Genomic DNA, 22583 nt, shown 5'->3' on the forward strand with positions numbered 1-22583 from the left:
TTAGAATGTAAAATAAATAAATTTAATTTAATAAAAGAATGAACTCAATAAATGAAAAATTCGTCTTCAGGTAGACCCATCATTGATCCAGTTACAAAGCAGGACTCTAATATCCAAATACCAGTTTTTATCAAGCCCTCCATTCTACCTAGAACCTACTAAGGACAGAGGTGAGTTTACACTTTTCTTTCTTGTTTAGCTATTTTGTCTCGTATTTAAAAATATAGAGATCAACATAAAGTTCTAATGAGCATCAGCAGGTTAAGGGTGCATATTATAAAGAAGCAAGACAACTGAGGGTAAAATGCCATGTTAATCTACCGGGAACTAAAGTCAACCATTCCCAGTACAGCACCTTTCTACGTCATGCATCAGCATCCACAGAACTGAATGTTTCTCCCTCATGTATCGCCATCCACAGACTTCACATTTTGTTTTATGTGTTAACATTTTCCCTAATATTCCTCATGTTATATGATGGAATTAATATTTTCAAATAGTAAAAAGAATTCTGTCAAGTGCAATGATTTGTTAACAGTCAACAATTGTCTCAGTTTCACACACATTCATTCTAGGTTTTGATTAAAAAAAAAAACACAGTTAAGAGAGATTTTCAATGCTTACACAATCAAAATTTTCTTTAGATTTTTCTAACATCACAGACTTTTGAATATGCAATCTGCATGTCTTCAATATATTCAGCAGCTGGTTTTATGCAATTTGTATATCTTTAATATACTCAGCAGTTGGTTTTGTTGATTTTTTAAAGAAGACATATACAGGGAAAAAGGCAAAGAATATAAATGACACAGGATGCTATGTGTTAAAAGAGTAGTACATTGTTGTACAATTTCACAATCTCTCTAATCTATATATTTAGGAAAATCCATAGTAGTTAAGAAAAAAATTAGAAGTCTTTGCTACACAAAAGGTTTTTATTTATGATAAACCAAATTTATTCAATTAAAATTTTAGATTATTCATTTTTTGTTATCCTATATCAAATTATGTCTATCAACATTTTTAAAGCATTTCTCATCATTTCATCACCATATACATAACATGAGGTGTGGGTCCGACATACAGTTTATATTTACTTGATAATTTCTCCAAAATGAGTCATAAAGGTTACGGTGTTTTTTCAGCTCATGGTGTCTATAGTCTATGCACATGCTCACTCACCTATGGAATCATACTCTAACAAAGTCCATCCAACACAAGCAGGCACAAAGCCCTGTTTGTATCTTCAAAATGTTTCATTGGCTATGCTTCCCTCGTTTGTGAAATAAAAAGTCAGTTCATTTGAAATGAAGAAACTATAACACTGATACTGAGATTACATAGTTAAAATGTGTTATGACACAAAAAAATGAGAAGACACATGGCTATAATACAAAAAATTTTAAAAAGGTCTTCCTGATTTGCTTCTTAGAATTACCAAATTTATAAACAGGTCCATCTATTCTTCAAATAGTAGCTGGAGCCAATTACGAGCATGGACTAAAGGCAATATACAACAAGCCAACAGCCAACATCAAACTAAGTGGAGGAAAACTCATAGCAATCCCATTGAAATCAGGAACAAGACAAAGTTTTCCACTATCTCCATATCTATTCTATATAGTACTTGAGGTTCTAGAGCAATAAGACAACAAAAGGAGATAAAGGAAATGCACTTTAGAATTCAAATGAAATTATGTAAATAAAACAATCAGGACTATGGAATGCATGTCTTTGAAGAAAAATTATAAAGAACAGAGAGGATTAATAACTATGGAGTGTTAAGAGTTGTGGAATGACTGTCCTTAAATAATGAGATAGCCAACGTCATTTAAATAATATACCTCCTTACCAAACAGAACTTAACAGTTAGTTCTAGAAAATAGGAGAATTAGGAATCAAAATTATGTAATTCGAAATGGCTATCATCGAGAAACTGAGAGTTCCATAATATACTTAAACATGCCAAAGATGAAATGACAGCTTGCCAGCCACTCAGTTCTTTCTTGAAGGTACATACAGTTTGGAATATTAGTGAGTTTTTCATGACTTTCTAATTTCCATTCAATCATGAAATTATGTGAAACAAAACTTTTTTTATAATTTTTATTGAGTTCTACATTTTTCTCTGCTCCCATCCCCGCCTCTCCCCTCCCCTTCAACTCTCTCCCAAGGACTCAATGCTCCCAATTTACTCAAGAGATCTTGTCTTTTTCTACTTTGCATGTAGATTAGATCCATGTATGTCTCTCTTAGGGTCCCCTTTGTTGTCTAGGTTCTCTGGGATTGTGAAACAAAACTCTTAACTAATCTGTTGATCTTACCGAGCCAATACTATACTGTGAGACATGGCCAATATGAAAGCATAGATTTATACAAATGGATTTTAAGATTGATGAGAATGAAAAAAAAAATGGAACTAATGCTTTAGATTTGTTGTCTTAAATACAGATAGAAAAACATTTGGATGCTAAATCGAGAGGTTTATTATTTTTTCCTATATAGGATGGGAGAGGCTGATGAGAGAGGAACAGAATGAGAAGAAAAGAAGAGGAAGAAAAGAAGTAGATGGAAAAAGAAGTCAGAAAATAAAAAGGAAGAAACACAGTGAAGAAAAAAGAAGTACATATAATTCAGAATCAAACTTTCTTTGACAAATCACAGGAAAACTTGTCCTCTCCCTTCCTATCTCCTTTCTTCCTTTCCTTCCTCTACTTCTCTGTGTGCCTGTCTCTCTTCTAACCACCCTCCTAACTTCTGTATCTGAATTTAATTTCCCTAGAAAATATTTTAAATAATAAAAAGCAACTCACATCAGTTTTCAAAATGTCATTTTTTATTACAAGTCCATATCAAAGATAAAATTTAGACTATTTAGACTATTTTTCCACATTTACCCTAACACATAAAAATGAAAACATTTAACAAAAAGAAATTTTAATTTTATTCTTAAGTTATCTTCAACTGCAAATTTTTCTAATAAAATAATTTTATTTTATCTTATCTGATAATGTCTATTGCTTTATTTGAATAGGTATATTTATAATTAGGAGCAATTGTGTTGAGATCATATGTATATATATATATATATATATATATTAGTCTTTTTATATTTATTACTTAGTTTTTAGCAAAACAATCCTTTCATAGTGAAATACTCACTTTTTTATTTTCTTTTTGTGGTTTTGAATTTATTGGCTTGATAACAACGTCCATTTAAAAAGTAAGTCAAATAATTTTGATATGCTTTTATTTTAAGAGTCACCCCCCCACAGCTTTTTCACTAATTCTACTGTTGATACTTGAGGGTATGCATCACACTCATATTCAGATAAGCTGCAAAGAGAGTCTAAATATTATTATGAAACCTACCTCTAATTAGACAAAATTGTAATACATTGATGCTTTTTTGGCTGGTAGATTGTGGTGGATTATTTTATTCACTAATATCCTATTAATGTTTAAGATGAAAACATCTTAATTATCTTGAGAAAAATTAGATTTACTGGCATGGCTACTGAATGAAATGATCGTTTGGGAATTTGTCCATGCATATTTCCATTTTCTATGTGTTATCCTCTATTTTAAAAAGGTAGGATCTTTGAATAGAACTCTTATTGCCATTTCTATGTTCCAAAAACTTTGGAATTACTGTAGAGATGGAGGAACATGGGGCTGTAAATCTTCCCTAATGATAATTGCTTTGTGCTGTTTTAATTTAGCACTGGTTTTTCATTTTCCTCCACTCTATTGCTCTAGTACTTGAATTTTATGTAAAAATCATTCTAGAGCTCATTATATTGTAATTTCCTTTCTTTCCTCTTAAAATCCTTATCCAATAACTTTAAAATAGGCCTTATTTTAACAACACAAAAAGTAATTTTGATACAACATATCAATGCAGGAACACTATTTTACTACTCTTGACACCTGGAAATTTATTCAGAATATGAAATCAGACATCCTCCTTTGGATCTCATGGCCCACATACATCAATATCAAAATGATCCTGTCTCTGTGTCTACTGGGTGCTACTTGGTACTGTTGCTTGCATTTTATTATTGGTCCCATAATACTGGTTGGGGAGTGAATGAATGAAGTCCTTATTATAATACTCCTGCAAACAAATACCTTAATAAGACTCTCTGGACCCTAGGGTTTTATTAGACAGCTCCAGCTTATATATATATATATATATATATATATATATATATATATATGATGCATATTACCACTGATGTGGTGTGGGAGGTTCTTCTGTTTATGCATTGCTTTTATTGGTTAATAAAGAACTGCTTTGAGCCTATGGCAGGGAAGAACAGAACTAGATGGGGCAAGCTAGGCTGTATGCTTGGAGAAAGAAGGGCAGAGTCAGATAGAGAAGCCATGTAGCCCTGCTGGAGTTGAACAGAACTTTACCTGGTAAGCCACAGCCACATGACGGTACACAGATTACTAGAAATGGTTTAAATTCAGATGTGAGAGTTAACCAATAAGAAGTTAGAGCTAATGGGCCAAGCAGTGATTAAAATAATATAGTTTCTGTGTGATTATTTTGGGGCTGAGCAGTTGGGAATAAATAAGTGGCCTCCTCATACACTGATGTTAACCTGCTTTCTGTTCACCAAGTTTGTATGTGGATGTTATAATGATGTACATTGCTCGAGGGCAGTTTCCAATGCTAAGAACATTTTACCTGGCTTTTTTATGTGTATTTTAGCTGTTGAGCCTTTCAAATCTACATTTGGTCTTTATGTGATGAGTAAGAAGGAATATGCCATCTTTCCATGTATTACCAATGTTCTCTCCATGGTCATGGCAGAAATTTTACCTTTCCAAATGGACTCCATTACTCTACATTTTCATCTATTCTTTCTACATACATTCTTTTGAATTAAATTGCTGCAGATATAGTTGGTTAAATTGAGAGGAAACTAATCTAGACTAGAAACAACACTCAATGCAACATCTCAGATTCCTTTATAAGAAGAGTGAATCCTACAAACAGTAAAGGATGTTGGGAGATGTTCAAGTGAGGGAAGGATTGTAGTTTTACCCCACAATTGATCTGCACCCAAAAACCTTTGTCTAAAATCATAGTATACATACTGCACTGTGGAGTGTTGGTGAGTGTTTATCATGTTTATTTCAGGGGTGGCTCAGGTGGCTTTCACCAGGTATTCTATGGCATATTGCTATCAAAAGAAAAGATAAAAATCTAAAATTCAATGTACTGTGTCTCCTAAATGTTTACTGCTTTTGCATTCTGCTGAAGTAGATAAATCAACCACTTAAATCTCTATATTGTGAGTTCCATCATCCACATGGGCAATATTTTCAGATATTGTGTAAAAGAAAGAAAAATCTGGATTGTTAGTCACTCATCAAATGATTTCCAATATAAACAAGACTGATGAAAAACCAACAACTTCACTGACTCTTCCATCAGTGCTTGGAAGACAATTGGAGTTACTTGTTTTCTTGCAGTACTTGTAGGTACTTACCACAACAAACACATCACAAATCAATAAAACAAGATTTTCTCTGGACACACCATCATATGCAGCATTGACTTGTTGGGCCTACTCTGTATTTCTTCATTTTAACCAAAATAATTAAATTTTAAAACTCCAATTTACATTTTAGGGTTGGCAAGAGACTTGGCTCTAGAGGGTTTCCCAGGTGTCCAAGGGGATGTTCCCAGCTAGGTCCTTGGGCAGCAGAGCAGAGGGTGCCTGAACTGGTCTTATCCCCTAGCCACACTGATGAGTATTTTGAATATCACCATAGAACCTTCATCTAGTGATGGATGGAGATAGAGTCAGAGACCCACTTTGGAGCACTGGACTGAGCTCCCAAGGTCCAGTTGAAGAGCAGAAGGAGGGAGAAGATGAACAAGTAAGTCAGGACTGCGAGGGGTTCGTCCACCCACTGAGATGGTGTGACTGATCTAAGGGGAGCTCACCAAGGCCAGCTGAACTGGTACTGAATGAGCATGTGATCAAAACAGACTCTCTGAATGTGGCTGACAATGGGGGCTGACTGAGAAGCCAATGATAATGGCACCTGGATTTGATGCTACTGCATGTACTGGCTTTTTGGGAGCCTAATCTGTTTGGATGCATAGCTTCTTAGGCCTGTATGTAGGGGGGAGGGCCTTGGACTTCCCACAGGGCAGGGTACCCTGCCCTCTCCTAGGACTGGAGGTGGGGGAATGTGAGTGGGGGGAGTGGGGGGGATAGGAGGAGGAGAGGATGTGGAAAAAATGAATGATATTATTTATAAAGCAAAAAATAAAATAAAATAAAATCTTTGAATTTGAAAAAAACTCCAATATACCTTATTTAACATAGGAAAACAAAAGATGGAAAATTCAAAAAGTACTAAGATATATTTTGTAAGCCTTAAACCATAAAGAAATTTTTGCCACCCCATGCCTCACAATCAAAATTATGAGAAGATAAAAAGGTGGAAGATCATATAAATTTTAACTTTGCAAAACAGATTTCCCTGGATTATCAATAATCAGTTTGATCTTGTCACAGGATAGCAATATGGTATACTTTCAAGATACTGAGCAGCTAAGGCAAGGCATGTGTGACAGTATTGTTAACATCTTTCAATATATTGAGTTGATAGGATGTTTTGGATGAATGCAATAAATTACATTACATATTCAATGTTTTTTAATAATAAAGATTTATATTATATATTTCACCAACTTTTGCTAATGTCGATTAGGCTAAGTTGTGATGTATATACTGTAGGAGTCAAAGAGAGGAAAGGACAAGACTAATTAAAAAAGAAAATGGTTTAACATAAACTGAACACAGTAAAATGTGACAGGACACTATTAGAATACCAAATGTGGGCAAATCCCTCAAAGTATCCTTCATTATTAAAAACGAAAAAAGTACAATTCCTAGAAATTTGAAGATATTTTGAAAATTTTCAGAAAGATGGTCAGGGGAAACCAAGATATTAATCTCTAACAAGTCAAGCTGATGCACACTATGTGTTCAGCTAAGCAACTGTGCTAGCTATTATAGCAGGGTTCAAAGACTTCAAAGGGCTTAACAGAGTAAATTCTTAACTTACATGAAGGCCAAAGACACAACCTATGGGGATTTCAAACATGCTGCAAGAGATATGACAATCAGTTTTGAGGTTCTGAGGTATGGACCAACCTACAGATACATGGAACTCCTGTCATATTGCATCATATATTTTGTAATAATGAAGTAGAGGAGGAGAAGGTGCATGGGGTAAGAGCACTGCATTCAGAGTGATGTTCAGACCCCCAGCACCCAAGTAAACAGCTGATTTTGGGCACTGTCCTGAACTACAGTGTTTTGGGAGGCAGGTGCAGGAGGACTGTAAAGGTTTGGTGGTCATCCGTGAGAGTGTTTTCTCAGAATAAAGACAGAGAGTGATGGATGGAATAGGGCAAATGACTTCTCCTTGGCATCACTGGATCATTTGTTTCCCCTCCCAGTATGGGAAATTAATAATGATAATTTGTGTTGTGAGTGTTCTGTGTAACATTCAGAGGAAAAGACAGATTTCATGATTTTAAAATGTTGAAATAACAAAATAAGTAAATATCCATTTTACAACTATAACTGGTATTTTAGGATAAAAGCCCAGGCTCCAGAAGCCCTACCAGGCTTAGTTCAGCCACCTGCCCACAATATACCATTTAAAAAGATAAGTAATGATAAAAAGAGGAGAGAAGTTTATTCAATGTGACTACATTACGAGGAGGAACTCAGGGACCAAAAGCCCCAAGTCACTCTTGGTATTAAAGGATATATAGGTTTTAAATAAAGGAAGAATTGGGACAAGGATGCTTAGGTACATATAATTAAGCAGTCATGATCTGGTTATGTTTCCCTTGAATACTGTCTGTGTTCAGACCATGCTAGATAGATCAATGAAATCAAGGTTTTCAGAAGACTTTTGACTTCAGAGTGCAGCTCGTATTCATGGAGAGCTGTCCTTATGGAAATAGGTAGACTCTGTCCTCTAAGAAGGCATGGGCTGCTACTGGAATGCTGGCAACTCAAGGTGAATGGTTTAGGTTAATGACTCATTCTCTTCCTTCACCAAAAGTGAAAAGACTGAAAATGAAGACAAGCTACACAGTCATAAAGTAAGACTCACCAACATGCTTGCCTAAACATGAACCAAACAAAGACAGAAATGATAGACATGTTAAATAAAGATGGAAAGTCCACAATACCTCACCTTTATACAAAGAACTATGGGAAATGAAAGAATGCTGAGAGCGGGACTAGTCTTTCCCACAGAACAGCACACCTATTGGTTATCCAGTACCAAATGAACAGCCCTCAAAATATGCAAACACATGGTTTGCACTTTGAGCAGGTTATATTTAGGAAAGGGAAAGTAGAATTATAAGTTCAGAAATAAAAGAAAAAAATGTTTAACTAAAAGTGGATATTTAAAATGTAATACAATACAAATGATAATTAAAAGGCTACACAAGAGGAACAGTTAGAAGGAAAAGAAAAATAAGAAGAAAGAGATGGCAGGCATTCATCCTGTCTTAACTGCCTAGTGAGCACAGGCAAGATTTCAATGATCCTGAGCAAGAACATCTTCTAAAATGTGCTTCAAAGTGACAGTATTGATATTTCTGTTTTGTGACCCTTTAGACTTTTGTTGCTCTAAAATTCCATTTTATTGGGAAATCCATTTTCTGCCGGGAACTTTCGTGATGGGATTTTCTTCTACTTTAAAGTTTCTAAATATAATTCTTTTAGAAAGAGAAAACTAGCTAGTAATAACAATTAAGAATAAATATATAATTTTAATAAATCATTAAAAATTACAAGCACAACAAGATATATGAATTGTCTCTTTCCAGAGAAAGAATTAAATAGCTGGAAAATTTTGGAAGGACTGAATCCAAGACTATTATAATTAAGTAAAAAATTATCTATCCATATGGGCCTAAAGTAAACATCTGTCAATAAAAATCACAGCTCCCACATCCAGTGGAGCAAGAAACTTTATTCAGAAAACAAAAGTGAGTGAATTATGTCCTGGAAACACAGACTCAAATTGCCTGAATGACTTTTTCCACTCTGACAGCAGTTTGTTAGGTGAAGTAGGCACATAATTAAAGCCATAGCCATAATTCACTGTGTTCACCAAATCTAATGGGAGGAGCATCCAGCAGGCATTCTCCATGAAAGCAGTGAAATTCTGTGATAGATTTTAGGTCTTATGAGACAGCATTCTTAGCTTCAGGGTTGCAGAATGATAGTGATCTGTTTGTTAAATATGTTTTAGATCTGCTGAACAGCATTCTTAGCTTCAGGATTGTATAATATTTGGGAACTGTCTGTTAAACCACTCCAAAGATTTTACCTTATACTTTAAAGGATGTTAGGTCAGACAACAGCAAATGTAGACAATGAATTGGTGCAGCATGAGTAGTAATAAAAACCTAGAAACAGATATTGGGGTTGACACGGAAGATTAGAAATGCAAAATAGCCAAGAACTAGAAAAGTATTAGCTCTACCAAGATTGTGTGACTTCTGACTGAGCTCTGAGCCTCTGTCTCCTTCCATTTTATATTTCCCTTTATTGTAGGGATTAAAAGCATGTGACTCCATAGTACTGGGATTAAATATATAGGCCATCACCACCTGGGTCTGTTTATGCATTGATCTTGTGTAGCTCAGGGTGGCCTTGAACTCACAGAGATCCATCTGCCTCTGTCTCAAAAATCCTGGGAATAAAGATGTGTGACACTGCTGTCCTGCCTCTAGTGGCTTACATTTACCTTCTGATCTTCAGGCAAAATTCATTCATTGAAATAAAAATTAATATCTCTTTATTTCCCCTTTTTTCTAAAATAAAAAGAAGTTTATAACTAATATAAAAACTACATGTCATAATTACAATAATTATATACAATATATACAGGTAATACATACATCAATAATGTCTAGTTCATTTGCATTTGAAAAATTCAGAATAAATAATCTATATCTGTTTTATCAGGTGAGTCCAAAATCTTGTACTTAATTTACTTTCTTTCATAATTTGCTTTTATGCATCTGGCAAACAAGGAAAATTGTAGGTACCTAGTCTTCAAATCTCTCAGAGATCCAAGAAGGAAATATTAACTGAGTAAGCAGAAAGTATGAGCAAGTTACTTCCAAAAATTTTGAAAAATGTCTGACTGCCTGGACAGTCATCAAAGTTTCCCTGCAACTCATTGCAGCATCCATCTTCAGCCTATAGGCCTAGAATATCTAACAGACTTTTTATGAAGCAGGGGTTTAGAAGGACTGTCCCACCTTGTCTGGGCAAGTTTTGGCAGTCACTCTCTTTTATGTCCTGCTAGTACCATTAGAAGAGCATACTGTCAGAAATAGAGGCAAGGACATTTTCTTGCCCAGTGGCTTAATTTTGCAAAAGACAAAGTAACTTCACATGTAGTTTCTTTACTGCCCATCATCTTCTTTGAAATAGATTGGAGCTATGAGAAACAGATATGTCTCATTGTCATAAAAAAGAAAAGAAGAACTTATGTTACTAAAACAAAATTAAATGCCATATTCTGTAGATCTCTGAAGTGTTTGAAGATGATGTGTCTACTTAAACAATATCTCTGTTTGGCCTTGAAAACATAATCAATGTGACTACAAGTTAAATAGCAATATATGACTAATTACCAAACTACATTTCCTCATTATCCTAAAGATAATCCTAAAATAATAACTTTCAAGGCCTAGAAATTTGTATTACATTGTTAAAGGAGCTACATAGGCACAATTCTTGAGCAAGATTAGAAATGTAAGAACAGAATGGGGCTGACTGAAAAGCCATTGATAATGGCATTGGGACTTGTTTCTACTGTATATCCTGGCTTTTTTGGCCCTAGTCTATTTGGATGCACACCTTCCTAGGCCTCGATGGAGAGGGGAGAGCCTTGGACTTCCAACAGGGCAGGGTACCCTGCCCTCTCTTAAGACTGGAGAGGGAGGGAAGAGGGTGAGTGGGGAAGCGAGAGGGGAATGGGAGGAGGGGTGGAAGTAAAAAATTTTGAATGGAAAAATAAAAATATAAAAAGAAGAAATGTAAGAACAGTCTGTTTTAACAAAATGAATCTTAAATTTGTATAAATATACAAACTCTATATACAATATGCAAAAGTCCAATCCAATGTAAAACATTTAAAACTATTAGTTGCTTTTAATAGTAATTTCAATAATTTACTATTTTATCTTGCCCTATCTTTATTCTCCTTTATTTTCAAAACAAAAATTTTGAATCTAATTTCCTTTGCTTAGTATTTTTCCTGAACATTACCAATAACAACTTGTAATCAATCCCCCTAAACAAACAAAAAAAATTATCCATAAACCACTGAAAGACCAATAATCACCCACACCACCTCTTGGGAATGTGGGCATTGCATTATGAAATTTGTTTCCTGCTGTTTGGGGGTGATGGTATCTTTAGCGGATCCTTAAAAAAAATGGGTTTATTGTCAGGTCCTGAAAGAAGCAGGTGTATCATTGTTTTGTCCAGTCAGTGTAATAGGAAAGTGCAAGACTTGTCTCAAGTCCTGCCTAGATTAATCTGTAAAGCTGGATCACCTCAGATAGCCACATCAAAATTGTTCTGAGCACATTGTATATCAAAACCTGATCTTTCTTTATCTGGTGATTTTCAGCTTTGTGGTCTCGTTATAGTTTAGGAGGAATTGTCATTGTGGGCCCCCATCCTCCTTTTAGAAACTTTCAAGGTCATTGTAAGGTGTATTCACAGTTCACTGCAGAAAACTGATAAGAGATTCAAACCTGAAATCGTGTACAGGAAGGTAGATGAAGATGTAAGTTTTGTTGCTTCTGTGTAGAACACTAAAAGCCTGACTGGATTTCAAGGGAGTTACCTAACTTAGCAGCAGCCAAGAAAGGGGTTCTAGGATAGCCTGAATCCTAGAGAGAGAGAGAGAGAGAGAGAGAGAGAGTTGGATGTCTGAAAAACACACAGGGGATTGTTTCGAAAAAGCAACTTTGTCTGAACGTTACAACTGAAAAATTCCAAAGTTTCTTAGAGGTTAGAGGAAAAAAAAAAGAAAGCCTACCTTCAGTGGGAGTGCCACAAGCAGCTCCTACTGTGCTGGTGGGTTTTATTTCATGTATTTGCACCCCAAACGTTGGGAACCAAATGTAGCACAAATAATAAAAATCTAGAAACAGAAATTGGGGTTCAAGTTTGTAGATGTAATGGCGGAGGGCCGCTTCCTGCCACCCAGCTCCCAGAGGCCGGCTAGCTTTATCCAAAATAATTACACGGAAACTGTATTCATTTAAACACTGTCTGGCCCATTAGTTTCAGCCTCCTATTGGCTAATTCTCATATCTTGCTTTAACCCATATTTAGTAATCTGTGGAGCACCACAAGGTGGTGTCTTACCGGAAAGGATCTTGGCCTGCGTCCATCTCATAGAGGAGAGGCATGGCGACTCACTATGGAGACTGCCTGAAGCGTCTCCCCACTCCTGTTACCCAGCATTCTGTTCTGTCTACTCCGCCTACCTAATTTTCCATTCTCTTAAAGGGCCAAGGCAGTTTTCTTTATTAATTAACCAATGAAAGTAATATAGACAGATAACTCTCCTCCATCATTTCCCCTTTTTCTGTTTAAACAAAAAAGGCTTCAAATTTAACATAGCAAAATTACATATAACAAAATAGTTATCAAGCAAAAATTACAGTTACAATATTTAAATCTATTTTATCTTTTATCATAACTAAGGAAAACTATAACTATTGAACCATTCTTCAACTCCATCAAAGAGTCCAGAAGGATATAAGACTATCTAAGTAAACAAGAAATATGCAACTTTCAAACTCTAGAAATGACAGAGACAACTCATTGCCTGGACAGTCACCCAATGTTCCTCTGTACCGTTGGGGCATCCATCTTCAGTCTTCAGGCCCATAGTGTCCAGCAGACATTCCAATGAAGCAGGAAATTCCAAAGACAGTTCAGTCACTTTCTGCTGTGTCCTGCAGAACGTCTCGCAGACTCTTTCACGAATCAGGAACCCAGAAAGACCATCTCACCTTTAGGCAAGTTTAGCAGTCCTCTTTCTGTGGGTTCCTTGTGTCCAGTTTATGCAACAGTCCAGGCAAGAGCAGTTTCTTGCCCAAATGGCTAACAAACTCCATAAGTAGCCTCTTCGATGCCCATCTTCCTCTCGAAGTAGATTGGTGCTGCCAGGAGCAGACGTGTCTCATTGTCATGAAAAACCCTAAGTTATTAAAACATTAATTGCCATATTCTGCAGTCTTTGAAAGATATGAAGAATGTCTATCTAACTGAAATATGTCTCTACATATCTAGAAAATCTAATAACATGACTACAAGCTTAACTATTATCAATGATTATCCATTAACAACCTATATTTCCTAATTATACATTACAGTTTTTAAAATGAACTACAATCACAATAGCTTAATCAAGATCAGAAATACATATACATATAACAAAATTGACCTTAAAATCTATACCAATGCAAATTCATATCTATATCATCTCCCCCTTTAAATGTAAAAGAACATTTATAAACAATATTTGGGAAAATGGGCGCAGTTATTTCTCTCCAAACTGCTTCCTGCTGAATGGGGGCGCTGTTATTTAGGTCTTTCATGGTGTAACCTGTGTGCTAGGTTCCTCTCAGTTGGCAGTTGAGTGAAGTAATTTTTTGAGGGTGTTCACAGCAACCTTTCAGGAGGGCGTGGTCTATCATACCATATCGGGATAGAAGCAATCCACAGGGTGTCATCCTCTGTGAAAACAAAAGAAGACCCTCTTTTCCAAAGCATCATGTTCTTAGATCCAAATCCTGAAGTCATACCGTTAAGATGTCCATTCTGGTCTAGCCTGGCAGCCCATATAATGAAATGTCTCTCTGTATTTAGCTCCTTTACAGTCAAAAATTTCAAAGAAAACACAACAAAATACATAATCCAGACTCTCTGTGAATTTTCCATTTTTACGTGGCTTATTTTTACTCTATCACTTTACTTCTTTTAATCTATAACTATCTGTACTCTGTCTCTTTAAAGACTTTACCCTTTTTTAAGACATTAACTTTATTCTCTATATATTTATTTTTTTTCTCTCTCTCAAGCCTACGTATATTTATCCAACATTGTGAGCCATTTAAAGGCCTTCTATGTCTGAATCTTTTTTATTGTGAATCTGTAATTTTTTTACTATCTAGGAGCATTTTTTAAAAGGTTAAGCACTTTTTAAAATAATACGGTACTGCCTGTTTACAGCCAAGTCTAAACCTTAACTGCGCTGTTATCATGGTAATTACGATAGATCCTGCCTGAGATCAGTACAGTTCAGCATGGCGGAGCAGAGCCAAAGCCGCTCCTGCCTCAGTCATTTGGTGCCCCTGAGCCGCACACAGTTACAGGCACACAGCAGTCCACATTGGAGCCGCACTCAGCAGTTTAATTCCGAGACTGAGCATGCAGCACAGAAACTCTTTTCATCCAAGTTACAGCCAAATCAGATGCGCAGAGCACTGCGCAGACTGGAAACATCTCTCTATGGCGGCAGAAATCCGCCATGTTCTCCTGCTCGCCTAAGCCTGATTCCGCCATCTGCCCAGGTTCAGGCAGGGAGCAGTGAGCCATCGGCATGGTCTCAGAGCACTTTCTTTCCGATCCCAAGTAGGCACACAAACATCCAGTCCATAAAAGCCACTGAAATGCTTTAAAGCCAGAGTTCGCACTTGGCAGCACAGCACCAGGAAGCTGTGTTTTAAAATGACTCAGCTTTTTCTCTGCCGCTATTGCCGAAACAGGAAAGCTCTCTACGGCACGTCCAGGCAAACAGCAAAAAGCTGTGTTAAACTCTCTCTCTCCTTTATTTAAAGCTTTTTCAGGTTTTTACGTGGATTTAGTCACCACGTTGGAGCGCCAATCTGTAGTGTGAAGCGGCGGGGCTGCGTTCCCGCCGCCCAGTTCCCAGCAACCGGCTAGCTTTATCCGAAATAATTACACGGAAACTGTATTCTTTTAAACACTGCCTGGCCCATAGTTTCAGCCTCTTATTGGTTAATTCTCACATCTTCCTTTAACCCATATTTAGTAATTTGGGTAGCACCACGAGTTGTGGCTTACCAGGAGAGATCTTAACCTGCATCCATCTCGGAGAGGAGCAGCATGGAGACTCACCACGCGACTGCCTGAAGCGTCTCTCCCTAACTCTACTTCCTTGTTCCCACAATTCTGTTCTGTCTACTCCACCTACCTAATTTTCTGTTCTTAAAGGGCCAAGGCAGTTTTCTTTATTAATTAACCAATGAAAGAAACATAGACAGATAACTCTCCTCCATCAACTTTCCTTCTCTAAACCTCAATATAACACTTTCAAGACTACTTGTAACTTAAATATTTTAAAATATCATGATTTTGCTATCAAGATAAAAAATATATTGTCTAAAAAAGTTGGCATTTTAATATAATTTAATTTAATATATAATATATATTAAACATTATTACTATAACCATGAGTCATATAACTGCCAGGTTCTTGTGACAGAATAGAAAATTCAAAAAACTTACCCTATTGCAGAGAGCCGCAAAGTCCATTTGGTACCATGTCCACCTAGAGCCTCCCCTGACATCACTAACTTTATGACCTAAAGTCTTCCTAACCTAATTGAAATTCAGTTTCCCACAGCCATAAAATTCTGAGAAAATAAACCTTGAAATGGAAAAGTAACAACTAGCTATAGGATATGTAAAGAATCTATCATACTACCACAGCCAGAAACATATACCCTGAATTTGCATAAGAAGTTTAGCTCGAGCAGGAAGAATATACACTGTAAAGTTCTTACAATGTGGCAGAATATGCAGAATACAACTAATATGGCTGTCTTGAATAGTGCTTTGAAAACTAATGTAAGACATATTGAAAATCAGCAACTCGTTACTTTAGAGAAATAAAAAAGAAATTAATTCAATCATGAGGTCCATAGTCAGTAAATAAAGTAAGAAAAAAACATACTTTTTCCCCTTCCATTCTTTGCAAAAGCAATTAGATCTTTCAGAGACGAAAGTTTCAAACTAAATGTGCTATTTTACTTCCAATGTCCTGAGTTTAATTCTGTCATGACAGAGTTAAGATTGGTTTAACCTTTAGTGTCTTCTCTTTGAATAGATTATGTGATTCCAAGACAAAAATTCTTCCTTTAACCCATATTTAGTAATCTGGGTAGCACCACGAGGTGTGGCTTACCAGGAGAGATCTTAACCTGCATCCATCTCAGAGAGGAGAATCATGGCGACTCACTATGGAGACTGCCTGAAGCGTCTCCCCATTCCTGCTACCCAGCATTCTGTTCTGTCTACTCCGCCTACCTAATTTTCCATTCTCTTAAAGGGCCAAGGCAGTTTTCTTTATTAATTAACCAATGAAAGTAACATAGACAGATAACTCTCCTCCATCAAAATGGCCAAAGCAGTTTCTTTATTAAGCAATAAAAGTAACACATAGACAGATGACCATTCTCCATCAAAAGTTGATGATTAGAAAAGCAAAACAGCCAAACCACTAGGAAAGTCTTAACTCTACAAAGGTTGTTTAGCTCAGTGTGGCCTTGAACTCACAGATATTCATATCTGTTGCCTACAATAGATGGTGCCTGGACTCTGTCCCTGACAGTGGCTCCTCAAAGTAGGACAGAAGACAGATAACACATGGAGGTGTGGTCAGGGTATAGGAGAACAGATAGTGGGCATCATAGATGAGACACCGCAGGAGTAAAAGTAAAATGTGACCACTCGAATAGATATAGATAATTAATGTGAGAAGCTGGAGGAAAAACTTTCAGGAGTAAAACTAAATATTTGTATATGAGGCAAGGAAATAGTATTAAACTGGCTTTAAAATTATTTGGATGTATTTACGTATCCAGAGGAGCTGGAGTGGAGCATAAACAAAGGCAAAGACTTTTAGAGTTTGTAGATAGCATAAATATACTGCTCCCTCCCCCAGACAGGCAGTGCCCATGGTCACCGCCTCAGGATAGCTCAGGGCATGGAGATGAGAGGTCAAGATGTGGACTTGTCAAGCTGACCTGTGAATGTTATGGCCTTAGAACCGCCCCAACGGCAGGAATCTTGGAACCTGAGCTACAGCTAACATTTGCCAGACGTTCTTGGTTTGTGACTGGATTTCTGAGCAAGGCCTGCTCCCTAGCACAATGGGCAATGAGGGACCATCACCTCTTGGTGCCAGACCCACAGTGGGACAGCCATGCAGCCGCGAAAGCAACTAGTTGCCCTAGTCTAACATACAGCTGGGGAGAAGTAACCTCAAGCAACCAAGCATCTGGAAAAGTGGTCAGCTAGTGAGACTTGTAGTTTTGATTAAAAAGAAAGCTTACAAACTTTCAATAAGATATCCCATGGCTACAGTCATGGTTATTGTTGTTTACAAGGGATTTTGTGCACCTCGGAGGGATTATCAAGGGGAATAATGATTCTAAATCCCTCCCAGTCAGCTCATGGAAGCAGCTAAACAAACTAATGGCTCTAAAAACACAACTTTAAAAGAAAAAAAAGTAGGAATTATACCTTCAACCACTATTTAATTCCAAAATCATTCCCTTTTTCTAAATTTCTTGAATAGTGATTCTTGTGAGAAATCTGTCATGGAAAATTTTGGTATGATGCCTCCAAGGTGACCTTTCGTAAAACAGAGTGGAAAGACCCTTGCATTATGGAAAGTACTGACACTGATTTAATATGGGTACAGGGCATGTCTGTGTGTTTTCACAGGAGGATGAAGCAATATGTCTTCTGGAACTACTAGTCCAGTAAGTACAGCAGAAGGATGCCAACCCTGAAGACCTAAATTCAGGTGATCCCACAGAAGAGTCAGAGTGAGGTTCATGAACTTGTGTTCCTGACTTTCTATTGCCATCAGGACACCGTCTAAGAAAGGAAGATTGTGGTGATTACTAGTTTCTTTCTTTCTTTCTTTCTTTCTTTCTTTCTTTCTTTCTTTTTTTTTTTTTTGATTTTTCGTGACAGGGTTTCTCTGCAGCTTTTTTAGAGCCTATCCTGGAGCTAGCTCTTGTAGACCAGGCTGGTCTCGAACTCACAGAGATCCGACTGCCTCTGCCTCCCAAGTGCTGGGATTAAAAGCATGCACCACCACCGCCCCGCTACTAGATTCTTAAAGGACCTACTACATAAATTTCTGGACCTCAGTGTGCCTTATTTACTTGGAACCAGATAAAGAACTCCAACTAAATGTTTGCTTGTTTTTCCATACTGTATCTTGGGATACAGATCTCATTTTGCCAGTATGGTACTCAACTTGCTGATGAAATAAAGAACTAGAGTACTTCCCACTTTCTCCCCTAACAGGTTCAGTGTGTTCAGATTGATATTGAGGTCTTTAATCCATTTGGACTTGAGTTTTGTGCATGGTGACAGACACGGATCTACTTTCATTCTTCTACAGGTTGACATCCAGTTATGCCAGCACCATTTGTTGAAGATGCTTTCTTTCTTCCATTGTATGCTTTTAGCTCCTTTATCAAAAATCAGGTGTTCATAGGTTTGTGGGTTAAGATCAGGGTCTTCTATTCAATTCCATTGGTCAACTTCTCTATTTTTATGCCAATACCAAGCTGTTTTCAATACTGTAGCTCTGTAATAGAGTTTGAAGTCAGGGATGGTAATGCCTCCAGAAGTTCCTTTATTGTATGAGATTGTTCTGGATATCCTGGGTTTCTTGTTCTTCCATATAAAGTTGATTATTGTCCTCTTAAGATCTGTGAAGAATTTTGATGGGATCTTTAAGGGGATTGCATTAAATCTATAGATTGCATTTGGTAGTATTGCCATTTTTACTATGTTGATCCGCCCAATCCAAGAGCAAGGAAGATCCTTCCATGTTCTGGTATCCTCTTCAATTTCTTTCTTCAAAGACTTAAAGTTCTTGTCAAATAGGTCTTTTACTTCCTTGGTTAGAGTTACCCCAAGATATTTTATGCTATTTGTGGCTATCGTGAAAGGTGATGCTTCTCTGATTTCTTTCTCTGCTTCTTTATCCTTTGTATATAGGAGGGCGACTGATTTTTTGGAGTTGATCTTGTAACCTGCCATGATACTAAAGGAGTTTATCAGCTGTAGGAGTTTTTTTGGTGGAGTTTTTCGGGTCGCTTATGTACACTATCATATCATCTGCAAATAACGAAAGTTTAACTTCTTCCTTTCCAATTCGAATCCCCTTGATCCCCTTGTTTTGTCTTATTGCTATTGCTAGAACTTCAAGCACTATATTGAAGAGATAAGGAGAGAGTGGACAGCCTTGTCGCGTTCATGAATTTAGTGGGATGGCCTTGAGTTTCTCTCCATTTAATTTGATATTAGCTGTCGGCTTGCTGTAAATAGCCTTTATTATATTTAGGAATGACCCCTGTATCCCTAATCTCTCCAAGACCTTTATCATAAAGGGGTGCTGAATTTTCTCAAATGCTTTTTCTGCATCTAATGAGATGATCATATGTTTTTTATCCTTCAGTTTGTTTATATGATAGATTACATTGATAGATTTTCGTATGTTGAACCAGCCCTGCATCTCTGGGATGAAGCCTACTTGATCATAGTGGATAATTTTTCTAATGTGTTCTTGGATTCTGTTTGCCAGTATTTTATTGAGAATTTTTGCATCGATGTTCATGAGTGAGATTGGCCTGTAATTCTCTTTCTTGGTTGAGTCTTCTGTGGTTTAGGTACATTTGGGCACAGGAGACCGCTTCCTACGTATAGCCCCAGCAGCACAGACATTAAGGGCAACATTGAATAAATGGGACCTCCTGAAGCTGAGCAGCTTCTGTAAAGCAAAAGACACTGTAACTAAGACAAAAAGGCACCTACTGACTGGGAAAAGATCTTCACCAACCCCACAACAGACAAAGGTCTGAACTCCAAATTATATGAGGAACTCAAGAGACTAGACTTTAAAATGCTAATTAACCCAATTAAAAAATGGGGCACTGAACTGAACAGAGAATTCTCAACAGAAGAAGTTCGAATGGCCAAAAGACACTTAAGGGCATGCTCAACCTCCTTAGCTATCAGGGAAATGCAAATCAAAACAACGTTGAGATACCTTCTTACACCTGTCAGAATGGCTAAAATCAAAAACACCAATGATAGCCTTTGCTGGAGAGGATGTGGAGTAAGGGGTACACTCATCCATTGCTGTTGGGAATGCAAACTTGTGCAACCACTTTGGAAAGCAGTGTGGAGGTTTCTCAGGAAATTTGGGATCAATCTACCCCAGGACCCAGCAATCCCACTCTTGGGAATTTACCCAAGAAATGCCCAATCATATTACAAAAGCATTTGTTCAACTATGTTTATAGCAGCATTATTTGTAATAAGCAGAATCTGGAAACAACCTAGATGCCCTTCAGTGGAAGAATGGATCAAGAAAGTGTGGAATATATACATATTAGAGTACTACTCGGCGGTAAAAAACAATGACATCTTGAATTTTGCATGCAAATGGATGGAAATAGAAAACACTATCCTGGGTGAGGTAACCCAGGCCCAAAAAGATGAACATGGGATGTACTTACTCATAATTGGTTTCTAGCCATAAATAAAGGACATCGAGCCTATAATTCGTAAAAAAAAAAATCCTAGAGAAGCTATATAAGAAGGTGAACCCAAAGAAAAACATATAGTTATCCTCCTGGATACTGGAAGTAGACAAGATTGCAGGACAAAAAATGGGAACATAGGGATGGGGTGGGATGGGGGGGTGGGGGATGGGGAGAGAAAAGTGTGAAGTGGAGGATGGGAAGAGCTTGGGGGAATAGGATGGTTGGGATATAGGAAGGGTGGATATGGGAACAAGGAATTATATATCTTAGTTAAGGGAGCCATTCTAGGGTTGGCAGAGACTTGACTCTAGAGGGGTTCCCAGGTGTCCAGGAAGACGCCCCCAGCTAGGTCCTTGGGTAGCTGAGGAGAGGGTGCCAGAAATGTACAGATTCTATTGCCATACTCATGAATATCTTGCATATCACCATAGAACCTTCACCTGGCATTGGATGGAGAAAATGACAGAGCCTCACATAGGAGCACCGGAATGAGCTCCCAAGGTCCTGATGAGGAGCAAAAGGAGGGAGATCATGAGCAAGGAAGTCAGGACCGTGAGGAGTGCGTTTACCCATTGAGACGGTGGGACAGATCTAACGGGAGACCACCAAGTCCAGTTGGAATGGGACTGATGGAACAGGGGACCAAACCGGACTCTCTGAATGTGGCTGACGGTGGAGGAGGACTGAGAAACCAAGGACAATGGCAATAAGCATGAACTCTACAGCATGGACGGGCTCATTGTGAGCCTTGTCAGTTTGGTTGCTCACCTTCTTGGACTTAGGGGGAGCTGGGAGGACCTTGGACTTAACATAGTGAAGGGAACCCTGATGGCTCTTTGTCTTGGAGAGGGGAGGAGTGGGGGTATGGATGGAAGGGAGGGGAGGGAAGGGGGAGGAGGAGGGGAGAAGATGGAAATTTTTAATAAAAAAATGAGAAGAAAAAAAAAAGAAATAAAGAACTAGAGAACTAAGACCCCAATTTTCCCCTTCAGGGAAAAGAAACTCATTGTGGAGACTTGGTGACTGAAGCCCCTTTTCAGAAATAAGGAGGAATAGTCTAAAAATATTTGCTGCTGCTCAGAGACTGGAACAGTTCAGACTTATCTTTGAAACTTAGAAGCAGCAATGAAGATGGACTATAGGAAAGAAAAAATGTTCATAGCTCATCCAACACAGAAACATTTTCTTGTCCTTTGATTAAAGCAGATTTAAGAGAATTGGGATTTAACAAATTGTGTGTTCATTTCCATACTATAATTATGATATTGACCTATTAATGTATGTAACTACTTTAATTCATTATGAAGATGTTACTGATTACAAAATATATTAGAGCTTGTCTGAGAGAACTGTGGCATTGTCAATGAGTCTTTATATTTGATACATTTAAGAGAACAAATTTGGATTTTGATTGTAGCAGAAAACTAGTAAAGATATCTTAGACCAATTTTGAAAGACAATCCCACCTCTGGTCATCCTCCACTCCTTTATATTAGGTGACATTGTAGCCACAAAAGTATATGAATCACAAAGCATTATCTGCTTGCATATTATTATCTAGTTGTTGGTGAACTCTATTGACAGAAAATTGGCTCAAAAGTACACAGAACCTAGAGATGAGCTCTCCCTTAACCAAGTAAGTACAGAGGCTAGTAGCCAATGATGGGTAAGATCTTTTTAAACCCAGGTAATCTAAGCCAGTATGTAAATGACAGAATGTATGTACCAATGACAGATCAGTCTGGAAAGTAGAGGAAAATGTCCAAATGAGGCACAGTCTTCTGTCCTGTAGCCAAAGCACAAAATTTATTAAATGAATAAAAAGGAGGAATTTTCAGGACTCACAGATGTGAGTGCTATTCCACCTTGTCTAAAG

The 22583-nt window shown here is 37.3% G+C and overlaps 1 protein-coding gene across 2 annotated transcripts in view; it reads right to left on the minus strand.

The window, feature by feature from the left end:
- The window catches only part of Kcnt2 (potassium sodium-activated channel subfamily T member 2), a 389981-nt gene that overhangs the window by 256325 nt on the left and 111073 nt on the right, over positions 1 to 22583 (minus strand). The gene's annotated exons all lie outside the window — the stretch shown is intronic.

This window comes from Arvicola amphibius, chromosome 12 (assembly GCF_903992535.2).
Source record: "Arvicola amphibius chromosome 12, mArvAmp1.2, whole genome shotgun sequence".
NCBI lineage: Eukaryota > Metazoa > Chordata > Mammalia > Rodentia > Cricetidae > Arvicola > Arvicola amphibius.